Source organism: Nothobranchius furzeri, chromosome 11 (assembly GCF_043380555.1).
Source record: "Nothobranchius furzeri strain GRZ-AD chromosome 11, NfurGRZ-RIMD1, whole genome shotgun sequence".
Lineage (NCBI taxonomy): Eukaryota > Metazoa > Chordata > Actinopteri > Cyprinodontiformes > Nothobranchiidae > Nothobranchius > Nothobranchius furzeri.
The window spans coordinates 53,693,961-53,717,150 of NC_091751.1; positions in this window are offsets into that span (position 1 = coordinate 53,693,961).

Sequence of the window (23,190 nt, forward strand, 5' to 3'; positions counted from 1 at the left end):
AGATTCACAACTTCAGTGAAGATAATTATTAATTAAGAGTACAATGTGTGACACGTAACAAGCAGCTGAAAGAAGGAATGTTTGGGTTTGAGCTTCAGAATTTAGGTCAAATTATCAGGAAATTGTATAATCATCTTTTTCTGACATATTTGACAAAAAAAATACAGAAGATAAATAAAAAAACTGAACATGGTTTATACACAGTAAGTCTGACACTGTGCTTTTTATGTTAAAGTTGTTCAACACTCGTCTAGTTAATGCATTTGTAGGAATGAACCTTGTAAGTCATACTCGGGAAGAAAAGAACACTGGTGCACCATTTCCAGGAACTAGAAATAATCCACATCACAGCGGAGCTCCAGACGGCAGGATTTGGAGTCTAATTTCCTGATATTTGGACTTCGATTGGACAACAGCAACGCGATTCTGCCACTGACTTGCAACGTTGATGTTTCATTTCCACTAACACAGTTCTGCTGTGTGGTGGAGTTGCTAATGTTTCTATTAACAACTCTGCATTCTCCGCTGTTTCCTGGATGGTTAAACAACAACAACAACCTTCCCCGTCACGAGCCACGATGGGTGAGTCCATGAATGTGACGTAGATCTGTCAGGATTTTCAAATCCTAGAGTTTCACCGTCTATTTTCTATGAGAAGCTAAAGCAGGAAATAGGTGTAGGAGACTATTTTCATGTTCAGCCTGCATGGAAAACTCAAAGTGACCAATTCTAGTCAGAAAAAAAAAGATTTTTAAAATGTTTTTCAGTGTTTCACCTTTAATTAGAACATTAAACCCTGCAGGGTAAATTTTGACAAAACCCAGTTTACTACTTTAGTTGTAGTGAAAAAAATTAAGCACATCTGAATTGCTTTTGTTTCTAAGATATGTTTGTTTGTTTTTTAAATGGGAAAAAAGAGGAGAGAAAAAGCAGAAATAGTTTGGAATCTGGCTGAAAGGTTTCCATCTTGGTGATTTTGAGTGTCTCATCGTCTACTCTGTTGCATCAATTCTCCTCTCCTGTCTAACAACATCCAAATAATTATTTTTCTTGATACATGATGAGAGAAAAAGTTCACGGGTGCTGATTAAGACTTGAGTCATGACTTTATTTTATTGTCTGTAACCACTGAGCACACCCTTAACCTCACTGATTCATCGGGTTAAAAGCCAAATTAGGTGTTTTAAGAGATTTAATGACAATAATATTCCTCAGATGAACATTTTCTGTTGGGGCTGAATAACAGGCTGTTGCAACTTGGGAAAAGTCACAAGGTGAAGTTCCTTAAACACACACTTTCCATCACAGCTGTGTTGGTCACAGGACTGGAATTCTCGGGGGGGGGGGGGGGGGGGGGGGGGGGCTAAAACGCAGAGAAAATTCCCACATTTCAGGCATCTATTACTTTTTATTTTAGGAATATTGGCAGGTTTCTGGTATTTGGGCAACTTGTCAGAAATGATAAAGCATTCATGATTTTTAAGTCAAAATGTTTTTTTCTTCATTCATTCTGTTGTGTAGCAGGAAATGACATGTGGGTTCTGCACAGCGTTACCTCCAATCTAAACGGCTCATTGTGTTCTTTTTTAAACCATGGAGAGATTTTATGTTACCGGGGAACAAAAGGCAGATTTGAATCTCAGATAGAAGAGGAGCAGTGTGGTTTTCGTCCTGGTCGTGGAACTGTGGGCTGGCTCTTTACCCTTGCTAGGATGATGATTGGGGGGGTGTTGCACAACCGATCAACATGTGTTTGAGAGTGGCAACGCTCTCGATTTACCAGTTGATCCCAACCCTCAATTATGGTCATGAGCTTTGGTTAATTACTAAAAGATCATGGATACAAGAGGTCAAAATGAGTTTCCTCCAGAGGATGGGCGGACTCAGCTGTAGAGACAGGGTGAGGAGCTCGGACATTCGGGAGGAAGTCGAAGCAGAGCCACTGCTTCTCCGCATTGGGAAGAGCCAGCTGAGGTGGTTCAGGTAGATTGGGGCAGCAGTAGCTCAACAGGTTGAGAAGGTCATCTAGTAATTGGAAGGTTGCAGGTTCTATCATGCTCTGGACAGAGAATTCTGCTATTGTTTCCTTGGGCAAGACACTTAATCCACCTTGCCTGCTGGTGGTGGTTGAAGGGACTGGTGGTGCCTGTGCTTGGCAGCCCACCCAGGAGCACCCTTGGCCCGGAGGAGTTTATGGAGGTGGCCAGGGAGAGGGTTGTCTGGGACGCATCTCCCATGACCCGGACCCGGAAAAGAAGAGGAAAACGAACAAAATGAAAACACATCAGGCTTGACCAACTCAAGTAATGATCAGATTACTTCTTGTGTCCTGGATGAAACAGGAATTTCTTGTCATGCGTCCAAGGACTTTATATACATATACATATATATATAGATATGAACTTGCTCTAAATACTGCAGAGCAGAGGTGGGCAATCCTGGTCCTCGAGGACCACTATCAAGCAGGTTCTAGTTGTTTACCTGCTCCAGCACACCTGATTCCAAATTTAATCACCTGTTCGGCAGCTCATCAGGCTCTGCAGCAGCCTGTTATCACTAGCAGATTCAAACCAGGTGTGTTTAAGCAGAGAATCAACTAAACCTGCTGGATATCGGCCCTCGAGGACCAGGATTGCCCACATCTGCTTCAAAAGCTTTCCTGTTAATTTCCCGCACAAAATCACACACAAAATGAAGGCTAGTGTGCCTAAAATGCTGAAAACACATCTGTATGAAGGGTGAGAAGATTTACAGAACTCTGAACTCACCCAGAAGTAAATAAAAACAACTCAGTTTTTTTCTATACATTTCATTTTTAGATCTTTGTTATACGGATGAAAAAAAAAACTTGTTTTTCTCTAAAAACCCTGCAGGATTGGACCTTTTACAGTAACCTTTGGCTGTTTAATGAGACGGTTCAGTGCCAACATTCCTGAGTTATATAAGAGGGCTCCAAAGTCAGCAAGGTCCAAAATCTTATTTGTGTTTCTGATCTCCCAGCTCAGAACACACACACACACACACACACACACACACACACACACACACACACACACACACACACACACACACACACACACACACACACACACACACACACACACACACACACACACACTTGTGCTTTTTGTTCACTTAATGTGAAGCTCTTCTTGTAACCTAATTTAACTGTAATTCAGATACATTTTTTTTTACCTTTACTGAAAAAATTCAGACATTTTCTCGGTTTGCTGCTAAAACAAAACAGCTGAAGATCTGTAACACAAACTGACAAGAATCTGAGTGCTCTGCATTACAGCTGTTTGTTATGAAATCTTCTAGCATTGAAAAAAAGGTTCAAAACTGCCTAATTACATGCAAAATTTTTCCTTAAAACATCTGGTTATGGAGAAGAATTCTCTCCTAAATACTTCTCTGCACTTCCCTTGAGAAGTCCAGATTTAATGATACGCTGAGATCTGCAGAGATTGTAGGGCTGCCTTTGGTGCAGAATTGTAAACACAGCAGAGAAGGCTTGTTAGGACATTCCAGAAAAGTCTTCAACTGGGGATTCTTGGAAGAGCCTTTCGGGTGTTTGCATTCCTGCTTTGGGGCTTTGAGGCAGCGGTGCTAACAGAGTTTTCTGACGTTGCTGCCCTCTTCTGTGTGGGAAGAAATTGAGGGTGAAGAGATGCCAAGTATTCATCTGTATGCCACTAAGCTAACAAGAGCTGTCTTTGCATAATTTTTTCTTTACTTAAATGTTAATATGTATTTTAAATCCCACAATGTGGAATAAATTTGTTAATTTCTTAATCTGTATGATGTAACATTACACCAACCCGGCAGTGAGCCAACTTTGTTTGAAGTGTGTGAAGTTCAAAACCCGGTGTTTCTTTTTGTTTTTATTTTTATACACCAAATAAGATGCAACTGATGGTCTGTGGGGGCTTAGACTGAAGATTTGCCGCCTGCTGGTGAACATTTTTTTTAAATGAGCTTCTACACAGAAAAACACAAAGCTATTTAGATATACTAATTGCAGCAGTAAAGATGTTTTTCAACTCTTTGAACTGAATCTGATCTTAAATCTTTTCCATAACATGCGAAACGGGTGAAGATTATAATGTGGAAAATTGTTCCTGCAAATCAATGACCGATACTGTAAACATACACACATAATTCAAGAGAACAGTAGTCAGTCAGCACCATGAACATGTCACTGATTCAGCCTGTTTTCCACTGACAGCTTTATCTATATGGGTCAGAGCACAATGTGACTTTTCACCAGCCCTGAGAGAAGTTTTCTATCCCTTCAAAACATTTTATTGTTGATTTTTAGTTTGGCACAAACTGGACATTTTTCTCTCGGTTCTAAAAATAAACAATCTATGTTAAATAACACAATCCTTTATCAAGCTCTCACAGTTAAGACCTTGTGTCTCAGAACTTGAGCTGAAAATAAAAACCCATTGAATCATTGTCAGCTACAAGGCTAAAAGATCTATATGTGTGTGCTTGTGTGTGTGTGTGTGTGTGTGTGTGTGTGTGTGTGTGTGTGTGTGTGTGTGTGTGTGTGTGTGTGTGTGTGTGTGTGTGTGTGTGTGTACTGAGAGAGAGGATTGTTGAACTCTGGATTAAGGAGAAGCATTGTGGTTTTGGTCCTGGTTGTGGAACACTGGACCAGCTTTGTACCCTTAGGGGGGTCTCTCTCTCTCTCTCTCTCCCTCTCTCTCTCTCTCTCTCTCTCTCTCTCTCTCTCTCTCTCGCCAAATCCAGCCATCTGATCACATGCTATGTGCAGCCTCAGCAGCAGAGGAACACAGCTATTTACTGAGGGCAAGCACGCTGGGACCCAAATGAATGACTGGCATTCTGGTGACCTCCCAGGATGGCAGCAGCCCACTGGTGTGGATGGCTGTTTTAGGAGAGGGTGTCATGATTTCTTTCTGCAGTCGTCTGCAGTAGATACGTTGTCTCTGGGCTAGAAGGCAGAAAAATATTTTCTCACCTCTGAAGGATAGCTTGGAATCTAAAAATGGTTCAAGCCTCCGAGGAGTAAAAATCAGACTGGTTTATTTTAAACGGGCATGGAGGCAAGTACTTTAAAAGAGACGGAAAAATTTGGGAAAAAATAAATAAATTAAAAGGGAGCATTATTATGGTGACACTCAACTATTTGCCTCTGGGGCTTATGACTATAACGCCTCAGATCAAAGGCAAAATATTCACAGTTATCACACAAAATGAACACCAGGTTGCCCTGGTTCTGTAAACACACAGTTTAAGGTGCTTCGAGTAAATACTTCATTTTCCACTGGACCAAAAACAAATCTCATTAAACCAAGGCTGTTGAAGAAAACTTGTGTCACGCGTCTTTTAAGATTAAAGTTTTCTGCTTTTTGAAATCTTGTTGATTCAAATGTAAAACCGGCCACTACAAACTTGGGTGGAATTCAGCCTTTAATGATTTCGCCAACAAAAACTCAAAATGCTAATTATAATCATTGACACAAGACACATGTAACAGCTAAAACACAGAGCATGATGTTTCAGTCATGGTGTAAATGTGCATCTTAAATCACATTTCCCACCTATAACACAGATTATGGTGCTGTTTTGTGGCTTTCCAAGTGCTAGAAATAATAACATCAGTAGTAGAACCTACTATACATAAAAAAGACTTCTAAGATATCATGGCTTTTGAGAAAAATTAGGAGTTTCCAGTTTTAGTCAAATCCTGAAGAGGAAGCATGTGGCCTCTTAGGAAATAAACCTGAACATCACTACTAAGTTAAGTAAAGTCACCATTTTATGGGATTTGTACCTCCTTTCTTTAAAATAATTTGATTTTGTACTCAGAGTACAACTTACAAAGCATTCATTCCTATTAAAGACCACTGTAAAAGTAGTGATTAAACATGTGAAACACATCTGTAAACAAAACTAAATATTGTGCGGTTTATACAAGATGGGCAAAGATGAGCGATCTGAGAACCAGAGACAATGAAGTGATGAATTGGGGGAGCCCAACCTTCGCTTTCAGCACACGCCATCATTGAAAAGAGCCCTGAAAAACCTCTGGTCTTATTTCTCACTTCGGAGGCCTTTCTCTTCTTATCATAGACCTCAAAGACACGTTTTCTCTTGCAACTCGGCCATTTTCAAAAGAGCCCGGTGAGAACGGCGTAGTAGAACAAATGGATGAAGGCATATTGCTCTACACATAAACAGAATTTGCATGTGCAGGAAGTTAAAACTATACCAGGAACAAGCACGTAGGACGACGGCCTTGTATGAAAGCTTCACCAGAATGATTGACAGATATGCGGACCAATGGTTCCGATGATCCAATGGGAAGAAAAAGATCCTCTGCTACCCCTTTAACCCTTCCACTGTCCTGTTGGGTGACCCCTCCAGGAAAGTTGACCACTGAAGGATTGATGGTTTATCCCTTGAGGTCCTCTTGGCAGGGGTTGAGGTGGTGCTCACTCCTCACCCCTGCCACGTGGACCTCAAGGGATAAACCATCAACCCTGCTCAGTGGTCAACTTTCCTGGTGGGGTCATCCAACAGGACAGTGGGAGGGTTAAGTAGGCACCCCAACATCTTTTGTCCTTTTTCTTTATCAAATTTGCATCTTTGATTCCCTCACTTGAAAACAGAATCCAACAGATTAATTTTTGGGAAGCAAACCCTGCCCTAGAAATGTCCTAGATACATCTGTTTTATCATCTGGACAGATTTACTGCTAGTGAGTCATGTCTTAAGATTGCTTGCCATGTGTGTGAATTCCCCTAGATGCATGCTGCAACTTGCAAAACTTCTTGTGTAATCAAAAGCCGTTGTATGATGTTGGTAATACTTTAACCAATCGTCAGCGAAGAAGCATGCGTCCTTCAACATAACTTCACACGAAACCCAAGCCTGGCGAGGTATGAAATGCTAAAACATGGGAAGCTTGTCGTCAGCGATTTCCTGAGAACCCGACACCGCTTGAGATCAGCGCACCTTGTCTTTGTCTATTGTGTTTGACTGAAAGAGGAAGCTGCGCGGGGATGTGAGATCCAAGGAGATGAATCCATCCCACTCCTTCCAACACTATGGGTTACATTCCTCACCAATCCCGGCCTATCAGATGACCTTGTCCTCTTTTCTGGCTCACACTTTCCCACCCGTTCAAGAGTGCAGCATGCCTTCTGTCATGTACAAGCTTCCTTTTGCTTCCTGTTTGAGACATGCAGTCATCAAAGAGTCATGCAGTGTCTGGATCTAAATAGCTGAACTAAAGACAACCAGACTGAGAAATAACAAGACAAACAGTGAGTCAAAAATCTAGTTTGGGACATAAGAGTAACATCCACACATGCACATTTTTTCCCTTATAGATTTCGAAATTAGCGGGACGGGCAAGTCAAAGATTGGTTGGTTTTTATTGAGTGAAAATAAGTGTGAAGCAGCTGATCAGAAATTATCTGCATGGTCTAAAATAATACAAATTTTCCTGTTGATTTATTCATTTTAAAGAAACTAATTTATGGATAGAAAGGTAGGCTTGAGATAAAGATGTCCCTGTATTTAGTCTAACTTCTTTTATGAAGTCCAATTTAAAATCCACAATTTTTTTAAAGGTTGAAGACTATTTTCATGTTCAGCCTGCATGAAAAACTCAGAGTGACCCATTATAATCAAAACTAATCATTAAAAATAGTTTTTCAGTGAAGTACACCTTTAAGGAAACACAATAATCTGGTCAGAACCTTAAAAAATTGCCTTATTTGACACAACTAGAGAATTTTCAGCCATTCCAAAGTGTTTTCTCATGGTTAAGCCAAACAGCATGTTCCTTCTTTACTAAAGCACCTCCAATTTCAGAATTTCATACTGGTTCATGCTTTTAAAACACTTTTATATCACATCTAGCATTATCTGTGGTTATTTCTGTGTGTAAATATCACAAAGCAGCTACAGAGTCATTTTGTCATTTACAAAATAAGGCTGAGAAATTTGGATTATTTCCGACAAAGCCCATTGTTTGTCTTCACAAACATTTACTGATGGAGCTAACTGCTCGCTCTGTAATTGGAAGGCTGCAGGTTCGAGCCCCGCCCAGTCTCTCACTGTCATTGTGTCCTTGGGCAAGACAGTTAATAAAGGGACCGGTGGCACCTGTGTACTGCATACTCACCTCTGTCGGTTTGCCCCAGGGCAGCTGTGGCTACAATGTAGCTCCTCATCGCAAGGGTGAGTGTGTGAATGGGTGAATGACTGATTGTGTTAAAGTGTCTTGGGGTATTCCAGCACTCTAAAAGGCATTATATCAAATACAAGCCATTCACCATTTACAATTTTGAAGCACGGGGGTGGAGGGTTAATGATTCAGCCTTGTTTTCTAGTCACATGAGTTGAGCTCTGAGCACAATGGGTGAGTTCTGCCACCCAAGTACAACAAAAAATGTAAACACAAAGACCCAGTTAAGGCACAGACACAAATGGCCTGTTGTGTCAGGAACGTGTTAGAACCATGCAACAATAAATGTCAACAAACTTCAAAGAACTGATCATAAAACAGAGGGAAACAAAATTTTGCAAAGATTCAGATGAATATACTAACCGTCTATTGCATACTGCTCATTTTCTTTGCTTGCATCAGATTAATGATTAAAGGGATACTTTGCAACTTTTTCATATTTTAAAATCATTTTCTTGAGCCAGTATGTGCTCAAATGACCTTTTACAGGGTTAATGAAAGGCCGTCCAGCCCCTATCGCCCTCTGTGGCCAGAATATTGCACTTGCAACTTCAGACTGGCAGGTTGCTCTGTTGGGGCTTGAAATATTTGGCGCTACAGTCTGGTTCCAACACATTTCCTGCATGTTGTTAGATCATTAACACAGCTGATTTGATTAATTTAGTGAGGAATCACTCCTGTAGACACTAAGGAAAGCTGGGAGACATTTCAGATGTTAGATTAAAGTTTTAAAAAGATGAACGCACAGGGAGGAGATAGAATTTGCTTTAAGTTCTACAAACGGACTCTAGGGGGTGCTAAAAGCAAGCCAAAACTGCCTCTCCTTTAAAGGATTAAAATAACTTTTAGTAACTTTGAAAAATTTTGCCAGCAGCAAAGCGGTTCAACAGAATAGAATCCATTCAATAAAAAGGATGAACTTGTGATTATTGCTGAACATATTTTACAAAATTTTGTTAGGTATACTAAAATGTTCAAAGATTTATATTTCTCATAAGGCTGGAGTAAGATTAGAAAACACCAGTATAAGAAGATATTTTTACTTCTAAATCAAAACTGTAGTTTTTGACTAAATAACAAATCCAAAGCAATGAGTTAAGGAAACAGATCTTAACTTTTTAACATCAGCGGCAGCTCTTCAACATCACAAATTAAGTATCACTTAATAATTTTCAATTTATTTTGCATGAATAAGTGTTGAATATAGTGCAATAAATTCATTAGCACAATTTTAATGCAATAATTTGGAAAACTTAAAGGTGTGGAACTCTGAAAATCCATTTATAAAATGTTATTTCTGATTATAATCGGTCACTCAGAGATTTTCATGCAGGCTGAACACGAAAATATTCTTCTACACCTATCTCCTGCATTAGCTTCTGATAGAAAATAGACGGTGAAATTCTAGGATTTGAAAAGCCTGAAAAATAACATTCATGGACTCACCCATATTGACTCGCAATGGGGAAGGCTGTTGTTGATTTAGCATCTAGGAGAGAGCCGAGCGTGTCTCATAGTGCTACCCGTTAGCATTAGCAATTCCCCAACACGGCAGAACTCTTTCAGGCTTGTGCTATTTTTGGAGATAAAACATCAACTTTGCAGAGCAAGCAGAGTTAGTGTAGAGTCGCGTTGCTGTTAGCCAATCAGAGGTGAGATGTTCTGACTATCCGTGCTTCCTCGTCGAATTTTCCTACCAACGTGCATTTCATCAGCTGATTCAGTATGTCCAGGTTTACTTAAAACCGGTAGCTACTGTTAATTTATTTTATGAAAAAAAGTGGATAGTGTAAGAAGCAGTTTAGTCATTTCGTAAAAATGAATCCTTTAGTTGCTAAAAACATTTGAATACTCTCAGAACAATGACAATTTACCAACTACTTTCACCTATGTCGAGAAAGTGATTCATAAAAATGGAGATTTGTAAGACGTTAGCTCTTACTGTTCTATTTCTCTACCTAATCTTTATTAGACAAATTAATCCACATAGAACAAATATGCTTTTCCCCCAATACTTTTAGTTATTTGTTTGAATGTATGATTTTGGAGGTTATTATACAACTATGAGCATTCATTATATGTATAATATAAATATTTTGGATATTAATTTGGGACTCTTTCAGAATGACTGTAAACAATGGGAGACATTTCTGGTTTGCAGCATAATAACGATATTTTAGAAGTCATTTACAAGCTAACATTCAGGTAAACATACAGCAAGCAGTAATTTAATAAAACAACTTAAAGAAATACTTACTGTGACCTTCGACGAGTTGAAAGTAACTAGATAAGTGACGACATTGAACATAAACTTCCACAGGTAGCGCGTCTCGACTTGTAAACCGCCTGTGATGCAATAATCAGCCTGCGCATTCGCTGCGCATTCGCTGCGCATGCGCTGCGCATTTCCCCAAAGTAGCACATTTCGACGGGGAGCACGGATAGTCAGAACAGAGATGTCCAAAAATCAGGAAAAAAGACTCCAAATTCTGCCAGCTGAAGCTCGGCTGTGATGTGGCTCCCTTCTAGTTCCTGAAAATGGTGCACTAGGGCTTTTGTTCCCCTACGTACAACTTACAAGGCATTCACTTGTACTAAAGTGTTCAACAGAGTTAAAGTTTATGTATTTTTAGAAGGGTACCTGCATGTGTGTTAAATGGGTTTACTCTTAAAAACATCAAGTAATCCAATGAGGCAGACGTGACTTCATGTTGGTTTCTCACACTTTTGTCTTCCTGCTGGTCCATGTTGACAAAGAAAGCCTGTTGCTAACTTTAGGACCAATGGTTACTCGAATAAATTTAGAGTCAGACTGTTTCCATTTCTGTAACCAGCAATTTGACTTCCCTCACTCTTCTGTTTGTGCTCATGTCCCCACCAAAACCTCAAAGGACACATGAATTACCTTTTTATAGCAACAACACAATCGTCTATTTCCTTTGTTATTGAGGAATTTCTTACCTTCACAATCTAATTCATGGATTGAGTTTAGTCTGGTTCAAGAAGAGAAATGCTGAGGATATAGTATTTGCATATTTAGCCTGAATCTTTTTAAAAATCCATCTCCTGTAATGATTTTTGAAAGCATCCCGAAGTCTCAAAGCCTCACATTCCTCTGCAAGTTCACAGGAAGTGTGCTACAATGAAGGACAAAACGACCCAAGGCGTTGTCCACCACTGGCACACACACTCATACACAGAACAGAGGAAGTATAGAGGTGGTGGTGAATGACACAAAGAGACTTTTAAAAGGTGGAGACAGTGCTGCGTCGCCATGTGGATCTGAGGGGGAAATGTTTGCTCACACTGCCGCCCACATAGACGCCATGTCTGCCTTTTACTTTTATTAGAACCCCACTGAGAATACAAATTTTAAAAGACATCGTAGAAATGATGGGAATGTGTTTCATTAGGACTGATCGAAGATCCAGACACACGATAGTGGACACTGTCAGCAGCTCAGTCCTATCTAGTGGGGTTTTATAGATTTTTACGTCTAATAAGATAATCAGCCCGAGGCCAATTGCCACATACAACGATCAATCGTTGTGGACTGCTGTGTTTCGATTGGACCAGTTTTTCTTTACCAAGTCAGCTAGAGTTAATATTTGTTTTTGGGAATGGGATTTTCTGGAAGATAAATGTGGATCATGCAGAAACGTGATCATATTTGTCACCCCCACACATGGTTAGCACATTGTGACAAAAACCTGTGCTAGAGCTTGCAATAAAGGTCAAAGATGTGTTTTAAGCACCTTAAATAGTAGTTTGGACCCACCAGGTGATAAATAGTCTAGGTCTAACTTGTAGCTCTGCCCGCCATACTTTCTCCATTGAGGAAGAGTGATTTATTTCTAAGGACACAAAATTGGATGTTGATGTGACACACATTCGTCAAAGTGAGTTGTGGTCGGGCTTGTCATGACTCCTTGCATCCATCTTTCTTTCCTTTCATGGTGTAACCCCATCTGAGTGGTGAGCTATCAACCGCAGGTTAAAAATTTTAAATCAGCAAAAGAAGAGTCATATGTAGCATCAATCCTCAAGGCTCTGCTTCACTTTGGGTACAAAGAGCCTGTGCTTGTAGTAATGTGGTTACAAAGGCCTCAGATTCCAGAAGACAGCTGGACACACACATGCACTGACGCACATATTTAAGGCATGTCTAACAGCCTTAACGCAGTTGCAAAGGCAGAGATTCTTCATGGTGACCTGTGGTGAAAGCCACTGGACTGGAATCCTTCAAACATACGGTCACTTTGTTTCATTTTCTCCCTCGCTCTATAATTCATCTAACAGCTGGAGCTGCTATCCATGAAGGTATTTTACTTGCAAAATGTTAAACAAAGCTAGAATTTGGTATGCTCATACAGCCAATAGCCTTGTAAAAATAAAAAAATATCTACTTACCACAAGATTAAACGTGATATTAACGATTCTGTGAGCCAACACAATTCCTTGTTTCACCAGCATGTCATTTTTAAATGATAGATTTCCAGGAATCTTCCTGGAAGGACATGTGGAATTTGGTGCTTATTATGGGCAAAAGTAACTGATTAGTTTAAATAAACTGGTGCAACTAAATTTAAACTGTTCAAAAACCCAGCTAAACAAATTCAAATGAAGCCCACAAATGTGACTGCTTTATTTAGGATTCATAGCATTGGCAAAACATAATCTTTAATTTCAACCTCACCACTAAGATTTTAAATCAAATTAGGATGGATTGTGACCTTTTAAAAATGTCTATTTTTATTTGGGTTTCTGATGCAATTACATTCTTTACAAACTGTATTAATTAAATACATATTTCTGCTCTTCTCAACCTGTTTAACACAAGCAGCAAACTCTGCCTGCGAAAAAAAAAAGAAGCCAATTTGGGATTGACAAAAACTGCTGTTACCCCTCAGCCACTAGGGGCTGGCTCCAGAAGTGAGCAACCCCTCATTGATTCCCGTGTTAAAAATGCCAATTTCACAGCAGATATAATCATGTTTACAGCTTGGCTCAAAACCTATGTTTAGGTTTATATAGCAAGTTTACCATCATAACAACTCTGAGGGGGGTGAACTTTTTGTAACTCATCTGCTTAGATATAATTAAAGCTTGAAACTTTGAATAATTAGGGACAGATTAGCCGTCAGTACTGGTGCTAGCAGCTTGTCCCCACTTGCTCCAGAGAAGGCCTCAGCTTGACGTTAAAAGTGTTATAGCCTACAAGTCAGAGGGTGGAGTCACTCAACCACAGTTTAATGGCAAAAAGCATCCACCTCGCTCTCAGCTCCATTTTTGTATTTTCTGGGAGTAACAAAACACATGTCGCAGCCAAGATGGTGGGGGTGGGAACCGCCCACTGGGCTTCAATTCAGTTCTTCAGAAACCTATGGGTGACGGCATGGAGGGTTCTTCCATTTTATGTGTACAGTGAATGGTTTGACAACATTAGTACTTCACTCAAAATAAATACTTCTGTATCAAACCCTTCCCGTTTCCTGTCCTCTAGTGGACAATCAAAGTACTGCAGGTGAAAAGTGCCACACGTAATTATTTTTTTGTAAGATTCGCCTATTCTTATTTTGAATGCTGCTTACAATTTTAGATTTTTGAACAGCTTTGACCTGCTGATAAAAACTTTCGACAATCCCAATATCGTTCAAAGAGCCACGATTACAGAAATACAATGTTTTTAACATTGTGAATGGCTTGAAAATAACAATTCTGGAAGCAAAATCCTCCACATTAATAAACTGTTATCGATCATGTGACTTATATTCCTATAGTGAATTCTGGGGGACTGAAATAAAAAAAGCATATCATTGTGCGTTCTGGCCGTTTCCAATCACCAGGTGATTTTTTTGTGTGCATCTCCAGTTATATTATCATGTGACAATTAGAACGTTTATTTTATTTTATTAACATACCACAAAATACAAATACAATGCTTGACATGTGAATGAGTCACCCTATAGGTGATCTTTTAATTAGGGTTCATGTTGCATAGGTAACCTTCTGGTTTACCAATATTGCTGACTCCAATTCCAATACCTATATAAACCTATGTTGTGATTTGAAGTTTGTATATTTATATACTGCAATTAAATAATTTAATTACCTGATCTTGTATATTTATACAATCTCCATAATCAATCAGAAGTGGTCGTTTTTATCATCAGGGAGTTTACTTCAACACTTTGTATTGACTGAGCGACAAGAAAGAGAGAAAGTTGGGATCGTTTAAGAATCTTTAATTTCTATAATTATAAATTCTTACAATCTACCAGGACTATCTCAATGATGGATGCATATGGATGTAGATGGTTCGGTTTGGTGTGTGTGTGTGTGTTTTGTTCAGAATCTCTAGGCTGAGTAGCGAATCTGGTTGTTTTGACTAGGCTACCACGAGGCTTCAGAAGCTGATGACATGAGCCACCATTTGCCGTACCTTAGATGGAGTCTCCCGTGTAGATCAGGAATTGCCAGGTCTAGGACCTTCAGCGATACTGGAGCTGGTTGAAACCGCGGTCACAGTAAACAACGCCCATCTGAAGGGTCGACTCAGGTGAAGCGGCAGGCGTCAACAAGTTCACTCTTATTTTGAAGGACCGTCGTCTCGTTGACTGAGGTGAACGACGGAAAATCTCAAGCTTGACAGATTTCAGCTCAAAGTAGGAAGTCCAGCTGGCCAGTCTGAACTTCTTAATGATGACGATGGAAATCCTTAGGAACTAGGATGTCCGGGAGCTGAGTTTAATACGTAACTGCTGAAAGTCGGACGTAACGTGGAACTGACTTAAAATGGCGTTGCCTTCTTTTTATATCTCCCAGTTGTTTGGGAAACTTAGTAAACCGGATTGGACTACTTTCATAAACAAACCAGATTCTGCCCTACCACAGGCGAAAGTTCTGATTGGTTGAAAACAATGTGTCATGCGTTTCCATGGTAATGCATATCAGTGTGTCTGGGCAGCCCTGTTTATTCATTTAAACACATAACTCATGACATCTTTATTTCACAGATCATTCCCCTGATTATTAATGATCAACAAATGCTTTGATTAGCTTATCACAAATGAAGTACTTTGATTAACCCATGAAAAGCATTCTTCTTCTGTTCTTCTGTCTCTTCTCCTGGAATGTAAACATACTGAACCAAGCGTCCGACCTTGGCGGCGTTACTGTGTGAAGGGGCAGCTGTTAAGGGCAGACCCTCATACTTCCTAACGCTACACATCCCCCCTTTTCAAGGTCAATGTGGTCCTGCAAGAGACCACTTGGTCGTTGAACAAACCCAAGTTATGAAGAATCTTCACAACCGACAGGACGCAATCCCACTGGAACAGCCAACTGTGGTGAGGTACGAACCCCACGCCGAAGAACAGTCCCGCACACTCCTCAGGAAGAACACAAGTCAGCAGGTTATTAACTATTCCTCAGGGAAGCCACAACTGAAGCAACATCAGCTTTATATCCTCACGGGCAAAACAGCAAAGCAGGAGCAAATCTTGTGTATATCCACGAGCAGGCAATAATTCCAAAAAGCAAATTGATCTTTGTATCCACCGGTAGGGTAATATTCCAAATAAAAATTGAACTTTGCAACAGTACTTATCGTAATCCACAAAAAGGGAAGAGTAGTAGACAGTAATCCCAACGAATGCGGTGTCCCAGCAGCCATGCCGGAACCACGGTTGTCCAAGGCCAACGAGCCGGAGCACCACCCAGGAGTAGTCGATGCAGATGACGAGTCACGGATCCGCCCCCAGGAAGCAGGATCCTCACGAGCTCAGCAGAGGAGAGAGAGCACAGTGCAGGCACTTCAATGTAGACACGACAAAATGGCATTTCATGTCATCAAAGAAATAAAAAAACAACTAACTCTATGAACACCTGTTGTACTATGTGTAAGTTTTATGTGAATTACCCATTAAGTGAAGAAATGGATGCAACCCTCTCTGTGTAAGATGCAAAAAGGATGGTGCGAAAAGCAGAAAATGAAAGAACCCTAACTGGTATCAGTGAATCCTCACTGGGAATACATGCTGTCAGGATAGGGGCAAAATTGGTTATGGCCCGCAAGGTAAATCAACTTGATAATCATAACAATCACTTTTAAATCAACTTCAAAGATACTATAAAAAAAAAGAAATGTAAATCAGTACTAAAATGTAAATCAGTAGTTAGTAAACCCTTCATGTTAATGTACCCACAAGGAATTTTGATTAGTAAAGAGAAAAAAAAAAACAAAAATTTGGACAACAGTACTATGTGGCCTAACCCACTTACTGTTACCTGGCCGTTTACCTGACTCCAGGAGCCCACAGCACGTCCTTCTCAACACACCCTAAGTCTGCACGTGACGTATAACATGAAAGACGACCATGCACACTCACAACAAACAAATTTGTGTAACCTGAGATAGAAAACTGTGGAACCAACGGGACGTATTTTTCACCCCCCCTTTTGAAGTCGGTAGATTGTTGTTGTCATCGGCCAAATCTGCGGAACCCATGTGCAGTTTGATATGGTCCCTGTGTACCCATTTGTAGATGGGCGCCCTGTTTTTGCCGGTCATCTTGATCTGATACACGACCGGAGAGATCTTATCTGTTATGAGGTATGGACCCGACCATTTGGGCAAAAGTTTCTTAGCCAGCTTCCCCTTAACGCCACCCGTTTTGGGAGCGAAAACGTAGTACCAGGCCTCATCACCCACCTCGAGTTCGGAATGTGAGGCTTTCTTATCGTAATAAGTTTTTCTGCCTTCAGCCGACTTTTCCAGAGATGCCTGTGCAAACGAGAATGCTGCAAGCAGGTGAGTTCCCAGGTCCTGGTCGTAGTAGTGGTGGTTTAGAAGAGTCTGAGGGGGACTGGCTGGCGGGACTGACGCGATGGCGTGGTCCGAGCAGTGTTGGCACGCAGCAAAATCCATGCCAAGAGGGCTACGTCTCGGACCTTCAGCGATACTGGAGCTGGTTGAAACCGCGGTCACAGTAAACAATGCCCGTCTGAAGGGTCGACTCAGGTGAAGCGGCAGGCGTCAACAAGTTCACTCTTATTTTGAAGGACCGTCGTCTCGTTGACTGAGGTGAACGATGGAAAATCTCAAGCTTGACAGATTTCAGCTCAAAATAGGAAGTCCAGTTGGCCAGTCTGAACTTCTTAATGATGACGATGGAAATCCTTAGGAACTAGGATGTCCGGGAGCTGAGTTTAATACGTAACTGCTGAAAGTCGGACGTAACGTGGAACTGACTTAAAATGGCGTTGCCTTCTTTTTATATCTCCCAGTTGTTTGGGAATCTTAGTAAACCGGATTGGACTACTTTCATAAACAAACCAGATTCTGCCCTACCACAGGCGAAAGTTCTGATTGGTTGAAAACAATGTGTCATGCGTTTCCATGGTAATGCATATCAGTGTGTCTGGGCAGCCCTGTTTATTCATTTAAACACATAACTCATGACATCTTTATTTCACAGATCATTCCCCTGATTATTAATGATCAACAAATGCTTTGATTAGCTTATCACAAATGAAGTACTTTGATTAACCCATGAAAAGCATTCTTCTTCTGTTCTTCTGTCTCTTCTCCTGGAATGTAAACATACTGAACCAAGCGTCCGACCTTGGCGGTGTTACTGTGTGAAGGGGCAGCTGTTAAGGGCAGACCCTCATACTTCCTAACGCTACACCTATAATGATATATGCTGTGACCCCTTCTCATAAAAAAGAAAAATGAATAATTTAAGTTGCTAAAATCACATATGTTCATACATGCCTAAACTTCAATTTAAAGCTACTTTATCAAATGTATAGATCATGCTGGGTTTTGAACGCTAACACATAGGGATGAGCGAGTACACCACTATCTGTATATGTATCTGTATCTGTTCAACCAACTAAATTATCTGTATCTGTACTCGGAATGGGCGTGGCATAACCCGGAAGTGGGCGTGGTTTAACCGGAAGTGGTTGTGGTATACATCAATATATTATTTTAAGTCTGAAATTGATATGGATTGCTCAGAAGTTGCTATGTGTATTGTTTATTTGAAAACTATTTACAGAGCAGCCTCAGAATTGAGATTAAATATTTTTGATCACAATAGTAAAGAAACTATTACAGAACAAGTGTTTCAATAAAATCAGAACATTAATATTTAAGTAATACATCTGAACTCATGCAGTAGGAACTATGACATATGAAATGCTAGAACCAGACACAATTTTATGTATTTTTTTATTTTAATTTGATTAAACAGATTTTTTTTCTTAACGTTCTTGGCATTTTCCCACCCAAAGTTAAACAAAACAATGTTGATTAAGGTGTGCGTGTCTGAGAGAGAGAGAGAGAGGGTGAGAGGGAGAGAGAGATTGAGTAAAAAAAAAAAAACCCGACCGGAGCGGAGGTAGTGAATGACTGATGCAGCACGTCCGCTCTGTCTTGTCAAATGCACCATGTAAGTTACGAAAAAGGTAACTTTAAATATTCAACCGAAAAAGAGGCGAGCTGAAGAAAACCTAGGGAAAACTGAAGAAACGTGAGCAACAGTGAAGCAATCACAGCGAGATCCGTTACTGTCTGTGTGTGTGCGTGGATGAGCTGGACGGACTGCGCTCCCGGACGGCTAGAGAGTTTTGTGTGTAGGGAGGAGCGGGCGCTCTGTGACTGGCCAATCACAGAGCGTGAAGACAGCCAGTTACCCAATGAGGATTTTCCTTCAGCGCGATTACAGATATTTACGAGGTTTACTTGTTTCATGCACACATTCGTCAAAAATGCTTTATCCGTACCGGATACTCGTCTGAAACGAGTATCCGGCTCATCCCTACTAACACAGAACACTCACCCCTCTTCTTTCAAGTTGCACCAAATAAAGTAAAACATCTCAACAACTGTACGATCTGTTATATTTTCACATTTTATGAGAGAGGAGAAGTAACTACAGTTCAAACTATACCCACCCTTTTTGGAGACCTTGGAGGGGTGCTGGAGAGCGCTCCTTCCGGTGACTCCCTCGTTATCCTGGGGGACTTTAACGCTCGCGTGGGCAATGACAGTGAGACCTGGAGAGGTGTGGTTGGGAGGAACGGTCCCCTGATCTGAATTTGAGTGGTGTTTTGTTTTTGGACTTCTGTGCCCATCATGGATTGTCCATAATAAACACCATGTTCAGACATAAAGGTGTCCATATGTGCACTTGGCACCAGGATACCTTAGGCCGCAGCTCGATGATCAACTTTGTTGTTGTTTCATCTGACCTGTGGCCACATGTCTTGGACACTCGGGTGAAGAGAGGGGCGGAGCTGTCAACTGACCACTACCTGGTGGTGAGTTGGCTCAGATGGTGGGGGAGGATGCCGGTCAGACCAGGCAGGCCCAAACGTATCACGAGGGTCTGCTGGGAACATCTGGCAGAGTCTCCTGTCAGAAGGAGCTTCAATTCCCACCTCCGATAGACACTGAGTCTGAATGGACCCTGTTCTGTGCCTCCATTGTTGAGGCGGCCGACCGGAGTTGTGGTCGCAGGATCGTCGGTGCCTGTCGAGGTGGCAACCCCCAAACCCGCTGGTGGACACCGGCGGTTAAGGATTCTGTCAAGCTGAAGAAAGAGTCTTATCAGGTCTTTTTGGCCTGTGGAACTCGAGAGGCAGCTGACGGGTACCGGCAGTCCAAGCAGAATGCGGCTCGGGTGGTCGCCGAGGCAAAAACCCGGGCATGGGAGGAGTTCGGTGAGACCATGGAGCAAGACTTCCGTACGGCTTCGAGGAGATTCTGGTCCACCATCTGGCTCCTCGGGGGGGAAGGTGCAGTGCGCTACCAACACTATCTATAGTGGGGACGGTGTGCTGCTGACCTCTACTCAGGACGTTGTGGATCGGTGGGCAGAATACTTCGAAGACCTCCTCAATCCCACCGACACGTCTTCCAGTGAGGAAGCAGAGTCTGGGGACTTTGAGATGGGCTCTCAAATCTCTGATGCTGAGGTCACTGAAGTGGTTAAAAAGCTCCTCTGTGGCAAGGCTCCAGGGGTGGATGAGATCCACCCGGAGTTCCTTAAGGCTCTGGATGTTGTGGGGCTGTGTTGACTGACACGGCTCTACAATATCGCGTGGACATCGGGGGCAGTCCCACTGGACTGGCAGATCGGGGTGGTGGTCCCCTTGTTTAAAAAGGGGGACTGCGGGGTGTGTTCCAACTACAGGGGATCACACTCCTGAGCCTTCCTGGTAAGGTCCATTCAGGGGTTCTGGAGAGGAGGGTTCGACGGATTGTTGAACCTCAGATTCAGGAGGAGAAATGTGGTTTTTGTCCTGGCCGTGGAACACTGGACCAGCACTATACCCTTAGGGGGATCCTGGAGGGTGCGTGGGAATTTGCCCAACCAGTCTACTTGTGTTTCGTGGATTTGGAGAAGGCGTTTGACCGCGTCCCTCGGGGGACCCTGTGGGGGGTACTCCGGGAGTATGGGGTACCAGGCCCTCTGACACGGGTTGTTAGGTCCCTGTATGATTGGTGTCAGAGCTTGGTCCGCATTGCCGGCAGTAAGTTGGGCTCGTTCCCAGTGAGAGTTGGACCCCACCAAGGCTGCCCTTTGTCACTAATTCTGTTCATAACCTTTATGGACAGGATTTCTAGATGCAGCCAAGGTGTGGAGGGCATCTGTTTTGGTGGCCTGAGGATCAGGTCTCTGCTTTTGCAGATGATGTGGTCCTGTCGGCTTCATCAGAATGTGATCTTCAGCTTTCGCTGGAGCGGTTCGCAGCCAAGTGTGAAGCAGCTGGGATGAGAATCATCTCCTCTAAATATGAGACCATGGTCTTGATTCGGAAAAGGGTAGAATGCCTTCTCCGGGTCAGGGATGAGGTCCTGCCCTAATTGGAAGAGTTTAACTATCTCGGGGTCTTGTTCATGAGTGAGGGAAAGCTGGAGCGTGAGATTGATAGGTGGATTGGTGCTGCATCTGCAGTGATGCGGGCGTTGGACCGGACTGTTGTGGTGAAGAGAGAGCTGAGTCAGAAGGCGAAGCTCTCGATTTACCGGTCGATCTACGTTCCTACCCTCACCTACGGTCGTGAGCTTTGGGTAGTGACCAAAAGAACAACATCGCGGATACAAGCGGCCAAAATGAGTTTTCTCCGAAGAGTGCTCGGAGTAGACCCGCTGCTACTCCACATCGAGAGGAGCCAGTTGAGGTGGCTCGGGCATCTGGTCAGGATGCCTCCTGGACACCTCCCTGGTGAGGTTTTCCGGGCACGTCCAACCAGGAGGAGACCTAAAGGTAGACCCAGGACACGGTGGAGGGACCATGTCTCTCAGCTGGCCAGGGAACGCCTTGGGATTCCCCCGGAGGAGCTGGCCCAAGTGGCTGGGGAGAGGGAAGTCTGGGCCTCTCGCCTTAGGCTGCTGCTCCCGCAACCCGACTCCAGATAAGCGGATGAAAATGGATGGATGGATGGATGGATGGATGGATGGATGGATGGATGGATGGATGGATGGGTGGATGGAGAAGTAGCTAAAGATTTTGATGTACAGTGGTGTGAAAAACTATTTGCCCCCTCCTGATTTCTTATCCTTTTGCATGTTTGTCACACAAAGTTTTGCTGATCATCAAACACATTTAACCATTAGTCAAAAATAACACAAGTAAACACAAAATGCAGTTTTTGAAATGATGGTTTTTATTATTTAGGGAGAGAAAAAAATCCAAACCTACATTGCCCTGTGTGAAAAAGTAATTGCCCCCCTTGTTAAAAAATAACCCAACTGTGGTGTTTCACACCTGAGTTCAATATCTGTAGCCACCCCCAAGCCTGATTACTGCAACACCTGTTTCAATCAAGAAATCACTTAAATATGAGCTGCCTGGCACAGAGAAGAAGACCAAAAGCACCTCAAAAGCTAGACATCATGCCAAGATCCAAAGAAATTCAAGAACAAATGAGAACAAAAGTAATTGAGATCTATCAGTCTGGTAAAGGTTATGAAGCCATTTCTAAAGCTTTGGGACTCAAAATGGAACAGTGGTGAACCTTCCCAGGAGTGGGCGGCCGACCAAAATTATCCCAAGAGCGCAGAGACAACTCATCTGAGAGGTCACAAAAGACCCCAGGACAACATCTATAGAACTGCAGGCCTCACTTGCCTCAATTAAGGTCAGTGTTCACAACTCCACCATAAGAAAGAGACTGGGCAAAAATGGCCTGCATGGCAGATTTCCAAGACGCAAACCACTGTTAAGCAAAAAGAACATTAGGACTCGTCTCAGTTTTGCTAAGAAACATCTCAGTGATTGCCCAGACTTTTGGGAAGACAAAAGTTGAACTTTTTGGAAGGCAAATGTCCCGTTACATCTGGCGTAGAAGTAACACATCATTTCAGGCAAAGAACATCATACCAGCAGTAAAATATGGTGGTGGTAGTGTGATGGTCTGGGGTTGTTTTGCTGCTTCAGGAACTGGAAGGCTTGCTGTGATAAATGGAACCATGAACTCTACTGTCCTCCAAAACATCCTGAAGGAGAATGTCCGGCCGTCTGTTCGTCAACTAAAGCTGAAGCGATCTTGGCTGCTGCAGCAGGACAATAACCCAAAACACACCAGCAAATCCACCTCTGAATGGCTGAAGAACAACAAAATTGAAGACTTTGGAGTGGCCTAGTCAAAGTCCTTACCTGAATCCTATTGAGATGCTATGTCACGACCTTAAAAAGATGGTTCATGCTAGAAAATCCTCAAATAAAGCTGACTTACAACAATTCTGCAAAGATGAGTGGGGCCAAATTCCTCCAGAGCGCTGTAAAAGCGTTTCTTAATCACAAACGCTTGATTGCAGTTATTGCTGCTAAGGGAGGCCCAACCAGTTATTAGGTTCAGGGACAATTACTTTTTCACACCGGGCCATGTAGGTTTGGATTTTGTTCTCTCCCTAAATAATAAAAACCATCATTTCAAAACTG